We start from the raw sequence: 13,319 nt of genomic DNA, 5'->3' as shown, positions 1-13,319 counted from the left end.
ACCCAGATAACCACGATGGTGTGATCACTCACCTAGAGCCAGACATCCTGGAATGCGAAGTCAAGTGGGCCTTAGGAAGCATCACTATGAACAAAGCTAGTGGAAGAGAGGGAATTCCAGTTGAGCTATTTCAAATCCTGAAAGATGATGCTGTGAAAGTGCTGCACTCAATATGCCAGCAAATTTGGAAAACTCAGCAGTGGCCACAGGACTGGAAAAGGTCAGTTTTCATTCCAATCCCAAAGAAAGGCAATGCCAAAGAATGTTCAAACGACTGCACAACTGCACTCATCTAACATGCTAGAAAAGTAATGCTCAAAATTCTCCAAGCCAGGCTTCAACGGTATGTGAACCATGATCTTCCAGATGTTCAAGCTGGATTTAGAAAAGACAGAGGAACCAGAGATCAAATTGCCAACATCCATTGGATCATAGGAAAAGCAAGATAATTCCAGAAAAACATCTACTTCTTCTTTATTGATTATGCCAAAGCCTTTGACTGTATCAGTTCAGTTTCAGTTCAGTTCAGTCACTCAGTCGTGTCCAACTCTTTGCAACCCCATGAATTGCAGCACTCCAGGCCTCCCTGTTGATCACCAACTCCAAGAGTTCACCCAAACTCATGTCCATCAAGTCGGTGATGCCATCCAGCCATCTCATCCTCTGTCGTCCCCTTTTCCTCCTGCCCCCCAATCACAACAAACTGGAAAATTCTTCAAGAGATGGGAATACCAGACACCTGACCTGCCTCCTGAGAAACCTGTATGTAGGTCAAGAAGCAACAGTTAGAACAGGACATGGAACAATGGAAGCAATGGACTTTCCCAATGGTTCCAAATTGGGAAAGGAGTATATCAAGATCACCTTGCTTATTTAACTTATATGCAGATCACATCATGCGAAATGCCGAACTGGATGAAGCATAAGCCCGAATTATGATTGCAGGGAGAAATATCAATAACCTCAGATACTCAGATGACACCACCCTTATGGTAGAAAGAGGAACTGAAGAGCCTCTTGATGAAAGTGAAAGAGGAGAGTTAAAATGCTGCCTTAAAACTCAACAGTCAAAAACCTAAGATCATGGCATCTGGTCCCATCATTTCACAGCAAATAGATGGGGAAACAATGGAAACATTGACAGACTTTATTTTCTTGGGCTCCAAAATCACTGCAGATGGTGACTGCAGCCATGAAATCAAAAGACGCTTGCTCCTTGGGAGAAAAGCTATGACCAACTTAGACAGCATATTAAAAACAGAGACATTACTTTGCTGACAAAGGTCGATGTAGTCAAAGCTATGGTTTTTCCAGTAGTCACATATGAATGTGAGATTTGGACTATAAAGAATGCTGAGCGCTGAAGAATTGATGCTTTTGAACTGTAGAGAAGTTCGAAAGACTTCTTGAGAGAAGTCTCTTGAGAGTCCCTCGAACTGCAAGGAGATCCAACCAGTCAATCCTAAAGGAAATCAGTCCTGAATATTCATTGGAAGGACTGATGCTGAAGCTGAAACTCCAATATTGTGCCACCTGATGGGAGGAACTGACTCATTTGAAAAGACCCTGATGCTGGGAAAGATCGAAGGCAGGAGGAAAAGGGAATGACAGAAGATGAGATGGTTGGATGGCATCACCAACTTGATGGACATGAGTTTGAGTAAGTTCCCGGAGTTGGTGATGGACAGGGAACCCTGGCATGCTACAGTCCATGGGGTCACAAAGAGTCAGACATGATGAGAGACTGTACTGAACTGAACTGAAACATCAAATAGAAATGAAATTGGATGAATATTCAGAACCATGTCATTAAATCTGAAATTTAATCCATCAGGAAGGTCACTGCATTTTCTATCATTGGTGCCCATTCATTTAAAAGTAAGGATGATACAGCCTTGCTCCTATGAAGAATGCATTTAGATAAGAATGCAGTAACTCAAGAGAAAAACACTAGATAGCTCCAGTTTCTTTAAACATGGTTATACAGTGACAGACTAGATGTTTCAAACTAATTCTTTCACTAGCAACAAATGAAAAAGTTGAGAACATGCAGAAAGATTTGTCTTATTAACATCAAACACCAAACAAGATATTGAAGCTTCCTGGATCAAGTCACTGGCTGAAGATACAAGCAGAAAGTGTAGAACATGGGCTTCCCTGGTGGTCCAGTGGTTAAGATCCTTCCTTGCAACACAGGGGACTTGGGTTTGATCCCTGGCCAGGGAACTAAGATCCCACATGCCTCAGAGCAACTAACCCTGCATGCCACAAGTATAGAACCCACAACTAGAGAGTCTGTGCATGACAACAAAAGATCATGAGTGTCTCAACTAAGACCTAACACAGCCAAATAAATAAAAAATGTTTTAAAGTGTGGAACAGAATGCTCTGCTCATGGATATCTTCCTAGGCGTCAGGAGGGAAGCAAGCAGGAGTTTGGAGCTCTGTGAGCAGACGGGAGGCAGGTTAGCAATGAGCTAGGTCACTACATGACAGGGATCAGAGAAACTCCTCTCTGTCACACACACACACTCACACACACACACACTCACACACACTGAGATCTTGTTTCCTGCCTGTGCTTCCCTAACAAACAGCTGAGAAGTGAACAGAGCTTTCGGATGCCACTTGGGGTTGACAGGATGGGAGCTCATATCCACCAGAGGCAGAAATTAAGAGGAACACCTCACACAACAGAAGTTCTTAATTTGTTTCCCCAAATATTCCCTTTGACAGTCTAATGATGCTTAAATGCTCATTCTCAGAATAATTTTTAGATGCTTTATATGTATATAATTAAATACTTAGGATTACAAAGAGAAAACATATTTTATATGGAAAAACTTATCAACATGTATATCACAATAAAATTTATTCTATTTAGTGTGCAAGTCTATGAATTTTGACAAAGCATACAATTCAGGAACCACTGGAAGCTATAAAGTATAAAATACTTCTATCACCTCAAAAATTACCTGTGGCTCTTTGCTGTCACCTGCTCCACCAACCTCCAGCCCTGGCAACACTGGTTTGTTTTTCCCCTTCTAATTTTGCCTTTTCTTCTTCTTCTTCTTCTTCTTTTTTTTTTTTACAATATCATATAAATGAAATCCTATAACATATAGTCTTCTCAGTTAGATTTCCTTCATTCAGTATAATGCATTTGAGATTCACCTGTTATATTGCCAATATCTGCTGGATCATAGAAAAATCAAAGAGAATTAAAAAAAAAAAAGCCATCTGCTTCATTGACTGGGCTAAAGCCTTTGACTGTGTGGATCACAACAAACTGTGGGAAATTCTTAAAGAGATGGGAATATCAGACCACTTACTTGCCTCCTGAGAAGCCTGTATGCAGGTCAAGAAACAAGAGTTAGAACTGAACATGGAACAATGGACTGGTTCAAAATTGAGAGAGGAGTACGTCAAGGCTATATTTTGTCACCCTGCTTATTTAACTTCTATGCAGAGTACATCATGCGAAATGCCGGGCTGGATGACTCACAAGCTGGAATCAAGTTTGCCGGGAAGAATATCAACAGCCTCAGATATGCAGATGACATCACCCTAATGGCAGAAAGAGAAGAGGAACTAAAGAGTCTTGAGAGTGAAAGAGGAGAGTGAAAAAGTTGGCTTAAACTCAACTTTCAAAAAACTAAGATCATGGCATCCGGTCCCATCACTTCATGACAAATAGATGGGGAAAAAGTAGAAACAGTGACAGACTACATTTTCTTGGGCTCCAAAATCACTGCGGACGGTGGCTGCAGCCATGAAATTAAAAGATGTTTTCTCCTTGGAAGAAAAGCTATGACCAACCTAGATAGATGCTAAAAAGCAGAGACATCACTTTGCCAACAAAGGTCTAGTGAAAATTACAGTTTTTCCAGTAGTCACACATGGATATAAGAGTTGGACCGTCAAGAAGTCTGAGCGCTGAAGGATTGATGCTTTTGAATTGTGGTGCTGGAGAAGATGCTTGCAAGTCTCTTGGACTGCAAAGAGATCAAACCAGTCAATCCTAAAGGAAATCAATCCTGAATATTCGATGCTGAAGTGGAAGCTCCAGTACTTTGGCCACCTGTTGCAAAGAGCTGACACATTGGAAAAAACCCTGATTCTGGGAAAAACTGAGAGGAGGAAAAGAGAACCACAGAGTATGAGATGTTTAGATAACATCTCTGCCTCAATGGACATCAGTTTGCGCAAACTCCAGGAGATAGTGAAGGACAGGGAAGCTTGGCATGCTGCAGTCCATGGGATCACAAAGAGTCAGACAGGACTTCATGATTGGACAACAACAACAATTATATATATATATATATCTCTCTCTCAATAGGTCACTGCTTTTTGTTCTTGTGTAGTAGTCCAGGGTATTTACATACCATAATTCATTTATCAGTTCACTCCTTGAAAGACATTTTGGTTTTTCCAGACTTTTTCTGATTAGGAAAAAAAGATGCTGTAAACATGAAATACAGTTTTTTTGTGTATGTGTACATAAGTTTTTGGTTATTTTGGGTAAATAAGAATTTTTGGGTCTACCTGTTTTATCAAAAACCTGAGGATTTAGAGTATTCTTGAGCAAGTGGGGAACTCTTTTTTTCAAATTCTTAACACATGCTGTCTTAAAAGGTGGAACTATTTCATTTCTTGGAGGATTCTCCATGCTTTTCAATCAATAGGAGGAGAGTCTGATAAATTAGTGAAGTTACTATGTGCTGATAATGGCTTTCTTTTTAATAATTTCATTAAACTTAAAGAAAGCTTCTTGATTTTCATGATGAAGGGTAATCATTTCCCTTGTTCACCTGTTGATTCACCCTGTAAACATTTTTTCATCTGAACAGTGTGATTATCTTATTGTGGATGAGGTCTCACTGGGTGGGCTCTTGTTGGTTATCATTCCATGTCTGGCATGAACTGATGCTCAAGGTCTTACCAAGCCTATCTCAGTCTTGAGAGTGATTCCTTAGAGCAGTGGCTAAAGTAAAGGCAGCCTAGTATGAGTTTGTGGTGGGCAGGGGGTTGGGTCCCAGACAAGCATTGGAGAACTATATTAGTTCTAGCTCAGCTGTGTGTGACTCTTTGAGACCCCATGGACTGTGTAGCCCACCAAGCTCCTCTGTCCATGAGATTTCTCAGGCAAGAATACTGGAGTGGATTGCCATTTCCTACTCCAGAGGATCTTCCCAACCCAGAGATCAAACCCTGCTCACGTGCACTGCACATGGATTCTTTACTGTTTGAGCCACCAGGGAAGTCCTGTTCTAGCTCTGTCACCAACTATCTACATGAGCTGACTGAGCACTTTTTCTCCATGGGCATCAGTTTCAAGGCTCAGAGTTGAAGTAAAGGGCTCAGGGCACAGAAATCCAGGAGGCAGTGGCTCTCACGACAAGCCTAAGATCCTGTGAGCAAGTGCCCTTCAAATTTTGCACCCTTGGTGCCTCACTCCCCTTATCCCAGTCCTGGCATAGATGATAATTTCTAAGATTATATATTTATCTAACCCTTTGACCCAGCAGTTCCACTTCTAGGAATTGATAACAAAAATGCACAGACAAAAGTATAAAAAGAGATATGCTCTTGGCGTTCTTTGCAGGAATATTTGAAATATCAACAGACTGGAAACAACCCAGATGACCGACAGTCCCCAGATAGGAAACTGGATGAATAAACTATACATTTTTCCACAGTGGAGTACTAAACAGATGTGAAAACCAATGAGGAATGTCTCTATATGTTAATTTGTGGAGTTCTCTAAGCTATCTTATTGTCTGAAAATAAAGGAGAGAAGAGCATATAGCCTGCTATCTTTTATCTAAGAAAATTGAGAATACTAAATTTTGTACGTATGTGTGTGTATGAAATTAAATATAGTTGGGGAATAAAACAGAAATATCCTAGGAGGGACAGTGTTAGAAACTAGATGTATTTGAATGTGCCTTGTTTTATAAGCTTAATTTCAGAATCAAATACATGAAAAATTGAGAAGTGATATAGAAAGATGAAATTAAATACTTTTCTACTGGTGGCTAATCATTCAGAGTGGATCTATTACAACTGACTCAAAAACGTCAACCATTTGACTAATATCCTAGTGGGATATGTTCTCAGAGAGAAAAACTCAACAACAGTAAAAAAAAAAAAATCTCAATTTTTTTTTTACGGTAAACATCTTGTTACTGTTATTTATTATTTGTATTTGACTGTTTGTGAGACTATTAAGTATGTGTATTTTGGGATTCATTGAATGAGTAATTCTATGATATTCTAATTCAATTGTCCCTATGTCCTAGAATACTGAGATTCAAATTATCATTTATAGATCTGTTACACAAAATAGATATATAAGATAGATGTCTGAAAAGTGAAAGTGTTAGCTATTCAGTCGTGTCCAACTCCTTGAAACCCCATGGTCTGCAGCCTGCCAGGCTCCCTCTGTCCATGGAATTCTACAGGCAAGAAGACTGGAGTGGGTGGCCATTCCCTTCTCCAGGGGATCTTCCCAACCCAAGGATCAAACCTGGGTCTTCCTCACAGAGGGAAATTCTTTACTATCTGAGCCACCAGAGAAGTCCATATGTCTAGACAGAGATAAATATACATACACATACACACAAGAATATACATTAAATACCTTTATAAATACATACATATGTGTCTGTGTATTTTCTAGCTCTGTTCCCTGAAAATGTCTTGGAAACCTAAAAATCAATAGCAAGGAACAATCATGACTCACAGATTATAGTATTGAAATGACATTTCATACTCAGAATAGCCAGATCTCCTTTAAGAATGACTGCCTCTAAGTCTGGGGCTGCTGCTGCTAAGTCACTTCAGTCGTGTCCGACTCTGTGTGACCCCAGAGACGGCAGCCCACCAGGCTCCCCTGTCCCTGGGATTCTCCAGGCAAGAATACTGGAGTGGGTTGCCATCTCCTTCTCCAATGCATAAGAGTGAAAAGTGAAAGTGAAGTCGCTCAGTCATGTCCAACTCTCAGCAACCCCATGGACTGTAGCCCACCAGGCTCCTCCATCCATGGGATTTTTCAGCAGTATAAGATTGTCATGGAATATCTTTTTATACTGGATAACAAGAACTCTATCAACTGGGAGGATCATGTCTAAGCAAATTTGAAGCCAAACTGAGTAAGTTGTTATTGGCAAAAGTGGTACAATTTGAGTATCACTTGCACTAATTTCTGCTATGAATTTAAACATATAAAACATATATAAGACTGTAGGGTGTAATATGATACTGAAAGGAAAAAAACAACCTAGGTGACCACTGGAAACTTGAAAATAGAGGGAAAGAATTCAGCATATTATTATGTCTTCCTGTTCTATAAGGTCACCAAAAAGTAGATGAGGCAATTTTTCTTTAGACAAGTATCTAGCTAATGCATAAAGAAAAGAGGAAAGAACCAGAACATCATCATTATATAATACGAGTGTGTCGTCTGACTCCGCGACCCCATGGACTGTAGCCAGACCGGCTCCTCTGTCCGTGAGATTTTCCAGGCAAGAATACTGAAGTGGGTTGCCATTCCCTTCTCCAGGGGATCTTCCCGACCCAGGGATCAAACCTGTCTCCTGCATTGGCAGGTTTTGGGTTCTTTACCACTGAGCCACTAGGGAATGTAATTTTAGCAGTAGTTAATGACCAGTGCCTCGATATATGAATTGATTATGTGTTATATATAGAATCCTAGGGTGGCTCAGAAGGTAAAATATCTGCCTGTAATGCAGGTCATTCGGAGAAGGCAATGGCACCCCACTCCAGTATTCTTGCCTGGAAAATCCCATGGATGGAGGAGCCTGGTAGGCTGCAGTCCATGGGGTCGCTGAGGGTCGGACACGACTGAGCGACTTCACTTTCACTTCTCACTTTCATGCATTGGAGAAGGAAATGGCAACCCACTCCAGTGTTCTCACCTGGAGAATCCCAGGGACCGGGGAGCCTGGTGGGCTGCCGTCTCTGGGGTCGCACAGAGTCGGACACGACTGAAGCGACTTAGCAGCAATGCAGGTCATTAACTACTGCTAAAATTACATTCCCTAGTGGCTCAGTGGTAAAGAACCCAAAACCTGCAGGAGACGCAGGTTCAATTCCTGGGTTGGCAAGATCCCCTGGAGAAGGAAATGGCAACCCACTCCAGTATTCTTGCCTGGAAAATCCCATGGACAGAAGAGCCTCATAGGCTACAGCCCGTGGAGAAGCAAAAGAGTCAGATGTGACTTAGCAGCTAAATATAAAACCAACACCATTACAAAAAATGGCAAATAAACATTCCATATACCCCGATGAAATACACAAATCTATATGTAAACTAGTTTTGTCCTCACTCAGATCAAGCCTGAACTTGATTAAGCCTCCAGATTCAATTTAGCAAAATATAAAAGACAGAACAATATGTTTAACAACATATTATGTTAAATAACAGATGTTAAAGAACAACGATAGGGCTATAATCAGGAAAATCCAGCTTATACAAAGCTCTACAAGATTAATGATCCCATTTCTTCAACAAGTGCATTGTAAGGGGAATGGAAAAAGATGGAAAGGAACTTAAAGTATGGAACATAGTTGAATACTGAGTCAAAGAACCTTTAAAAATGATGTTTATGATGCAATCGGAAACTTGAACATTGTCGTAGTTTTTGGCTTGCAGTGATGGTTGCTTGACTGTATGCATTTGTCAATTACTCATGGAGCTGTACACCAAATAGAGTAAATTTTTCCATATGTAAGTTTTAAAGAATTCTAAACAAAAAAATAGGAAACCAAATCCAGAAATATATAAAAACTGTAGTACATCATGCCCAGATTAAGCTTTTCTCTTAAATACAAATTGTCTTTTAACACTAAAAAACAATTTAATGAAGCTGTTAATAACTGAATAGAAGGAAGAAAGTGATCACCTCAGTGATATTGGATGGAATTTAACAGTCATGTTAAAAATTGAAATGTGAATAGGACTTCCTTAATTTGACAAGAAAATGTACAAAACTCATAACAAACATCCCATTTAGTGATGAAATGTTGAAAGCTTTCCTTTGAGATCTAGAACAAGACAAAACTAATCACTATCACAGATCAGGTCCTCTCGAGAGTAGACACTAAGATTAAAGCATAACCAGTATCTGAAACATAAAATAGAATAAAATGAAAATAATAGGAATTTAGGTACTTAATGAGGTTTAGTGAAACGTCTGTTTCAGTTCTATGCATGTCTACTGACTCATGATACAAATCCTGTTTCTTGTGGTTCACGTCACAAAAGTATGAGGAACACCACAGAAAACAGAGTCCAAACACCTTTGTAAATTACAGGAGGCTTTCTTTAATTCTGCTATCCTTCACCCCCTCAGTCCTTCTGTAGTATGTCTCTTTTATCTATCTTTTTAGCCTTATTTAACAACTTGCAGTTTTTTAAATGCACTGTATAATTTCAAGTCCTGTGTGTTTGCAAATGAGAATCCTTCCCTAACTCACCCACCTTGTGCGTATATACAGGTCCTTTAATACCCAGCCCCAGTGCATTCCCTGCAAAACTGATTCTCTTCCGCCTCTCTGCCCCCTTGAACATGCCTCTACTGTAGTACTTAGTATATTTCAAGAATTTGCAACAGGGTTCTTTATCTTTGCACAGGGTGCTTTTTGAAGGCAGGTGCTGTGTCTCAATCATCTTTTTAATTGAGTTAATAGACATTTTAGGAAATCCAGAAAATGAGATAGGAGAGAAGGAATCGAGCCCAGGACTGCAGAAATACATTTCCAACAATGTCTTTGTTTGGGCTTGAACAGTGTGGGGTTGGAGGGAGCCTTTGAACGGGGAACCCTCCCAACACCTCTTGTCACTCACTGCCCACCAAACCTAGCAGCAAACAGGCTGAGCTGTACTTGCCCACATGGACCCTTGTCACCCAGGCGCAGTGACATGCCTTCACATGGTCACTATCTGTAATGAGAAGTGGGCCACAGAAGCATTTTGACCAAAAGGCAGCATTGAACTGTCAAATGATTCTCTGGGATAGCAGGAGAAGCCTAGCTTTTGTTGTCACATGTTAGCATGACATTACTTCTGTCGCTACTGTTAGCATTATTAGCCCCATGATGCTGGTAGAACCTGATGATGAAAATCTACAGATAGATGAGCTTGAACTCTAGCATTTTCTCCACCAAAGCCCCTAAAGTGATTCAATAATGAATTGAAAAAATAAGTACTTCTTAGGAGATTGCAGAAACCATTCTTTCTTTTTTGCTAAAGATTTTTATGTATTTATTTATTTTTGGCTGTGCTGGGTCTTTGTTGCTGCATGCAAGCTTTCTCTAGTTGCAGAGAGTGGGGGCTAGTCTCCATTGTGGTGTGTGGGCTTCTCATTGCTGTGGTGTCTCTTGTGGAGCACAGGCTCTAGGCGCCTGGGCTCAGTGGTTGTGGCTCACAGGCCTAGCTGCTCCGAGGTACGTGGGATCTTCCCAGAACAGGGATCGAACCCATGGTCCTGGCAGGAGGACTCCCAACCATTAGACCACCAGGAAAGGCCAAATCCATTCTCTCTCTAACAATTTTGAAAATATTTTCTAAGGAAGTATGAGCACAGTGCTGGGCATGAAAAGATACATTGATAAAATAGACCTTTCATCTTCAAGGAATTTAATAGTCTGGAAATTCATGACCAGTAAGGAGAAAAAATGTAATAGTAAAAGTATAAAAAGACTTCCCTGGTGGCTCAGACAGTAAAGAATCTGCCTGAAATGCAGGACATCTGGGTTTGACCCCTGGGTAGGGAAGATATGCTGAAAAAGGGAATGGCTACCCAGTCCAGTACTCTTGCCTGAAGAATTCCATGGCCAGAGGAACCTAGAGGGCTACAGTCCATGGGGTCACAGAGAGTCGGGTCTGCCCCATGTGCTTCCCATATTTGAATGTACATACAAATCAGATGGTATACTTGATAACAGGCAGAGTCTGAGTCAGAAGGTCTCAGAAGGGTCCTGAGATTCTGCATTTGTAACAAGGTCTCACATGGTGCTGATGACCAGGCACCATTCTTTGAATAGCTAGGAGCTGGAAACACAGGGAAATGGAGGTGTGTCCTCTCGTGGTATGTGAGTAGAATGGTCTTCCCAAAGGCTCCAAGACTTGAACCGTATCTTGACAGTTATGTCGCTGTTTCCATCCTGAACTAGGTGTTATAGGCATTTAAGGTAGAGAGAGGAGCATGCTCATGGTCCATTGTGTTTATGTAATTACTCTGGTGTCATGGAATGAAGCAGAATAAATCAATGACAGGTGACAACCAGGGAAGGCATAGACCAAATGTTGAAGGGCATAGTAAAAAGCAGAAACTGTATCTTGTAGACACTGAGGAGCCGTAGAAAATGAAGATAGTGTATGAAAATATGTGTGCCTCTTATATGCTGGGGACAATGAGTGCTGTTGTACCTTTGAAGCAATTTATTTATGAATAAAATTAAGGAAAGACTGTCAACCTACTGGGTTTTTATATATCTTTTAATGTGTGCAGATTATTGTATGCTTTTCAAAGTGTTTTATCCCAAATGGAAGCAGAAATAAATGAATTCAAGATTTACAGTTAGAGTCTATATGAGTTGGGGAAAAGTATAGTATTAGATTTTTTTAAGTAAAATTCACGTAATTTCACCATTTTAAAGTGCATAACTCAGTGGCGTTTAGTACACCACAATGTTTGTGCAACCACCACCTCTATCTAGTTCCAAAACATTCTCATAGCAGCAAAAAGAAAGCCCCTACTCATTAAGTAGTCGTTTCTCCTTCCCTCTCCCACAGCTCCTACCAATCTCTAGTCACTGATAAGGGACTTCTTCACTGTGCTGTTTGTTTCTTCATGTATCATTTCATTTTACATGCCTATGTTCCTGTCCTCTCCAGTGATTTATAAATATTTTCTAGTGTATTTTTTCAATTCCCTTTTCTGTGTGTATATTTTTAGATTTTTTTCTTTTGTGGTTACCGTGAGATTACAATTAATACCTGAATTTATAACAGTGAAATCTGAATTTATGCTTAGTTTCCGTAGTATTCAAACACTGTTCCTTTACAGCTTTATCCCTCCTCCCTGTATATGTTATCTCAATGACATCTATATACATTGCTTGTCTATTAACATACATTAATAATTATTGTCTTATGCCTTTGTCTTAAAATTGTATAGGAGTGAAAAAAGAGGAAATGCAAACTAAAATATGCTGGCTTCCATATTTACCTCTGTAGCTGCCTTTGCCAATGTCCTCTGTGCCTTCACATGGCTCTGCATTACTGACGAATGTCCGTTTAGCTCAGTCTAATAGACTTTTATTTTTAGCATTTGTTGGTGGACAGGTCTACTAGTAATGAACTCCATTTTTAAAAATCAGAGCCTAATTTAATCCCTCCTTATTTTTGAAGGGTGTTTTTTCTGCATATAGAATTCTTTGTAGACAGTTCTTTTCTTAAATTTAAATACTTTAATATATCATCCCACTGCTTCCTGGACTGTATGGTTTCTGAAGAGAAATCAACTGTTACTCTTACTGAGGATTTCTTACATATGACAAGTTGCTACTCTCTTGCTGCTTTCAAGACTCTCTTTGGCTTTTGAAAACTTCACTGTAATTTCTGTCATTGTGGCTATCTTTGAGTCCACCTGGTTTGTAACTTCTTGAGTTTCTTGAATATGTCCATTCATATTTTTCATCACATTTTGGCCAGTATCTCTTCAAAGATTCTTGTGCCCCTTTCTATCTTCTTCATATCCAAATTTGTTATGAACCACATTAGTGAATTCTTAATTTCAGTTATTGTACTTTTCAGCTCCAGAATTTATATTTCATTCCTTTTTACAATTTTTATTTCTTTATTAATATTCTCTTTTTGATGGGACATCATTTTCTTGGTTTCCTTTAGTTCGTTGTCCATGGTTTTCTTTAGTCCTTTGAACATATTTGATACAGTCATCGGCTAGTCAAAGCCCAATGTTTGCTTTCTTAGAGACAGTTTCTGCTAATTTATCTTTTTTCTCCCTGTGACTGGAACACAATTCCTTTCTTTCCACACCTTATCATCTTCTGTTGAAAATATTCTTCTGCGTATTTTATTTCTGAATGTTTCACTGTGGCAACTCTAGAAACCAAACTCTTTTCTCCCTGAGTTGTGCTCCTGTTTGATGGGGGTTGTTTGCTTGTTAATGACTCTTCTAAACTATTCTTCTAATGTCTACATTCTCTGTCATACGTGATCACTGAAATCTCTGTTCTATGAACTTAGTAGTTAGCCAGTGTTTTGGAAG

This window comes from Bos taurus, chromosome 28, assembly GCF_002263795.3.
Source record: "Bos taurus isolate L1 Dominette 01449 registration number 42190680 breed Hereford chromosome 28, ARS-UCD2.0, whole genome shotgun sequence".
NCBI lineage: Eukaryota > Metazoa > Chordata > Mammalia > Artiodactyla > Bovidae > Bos > Bos taurus.
This window is presented reverse-complemented; position numbering follows the sequence as displayed.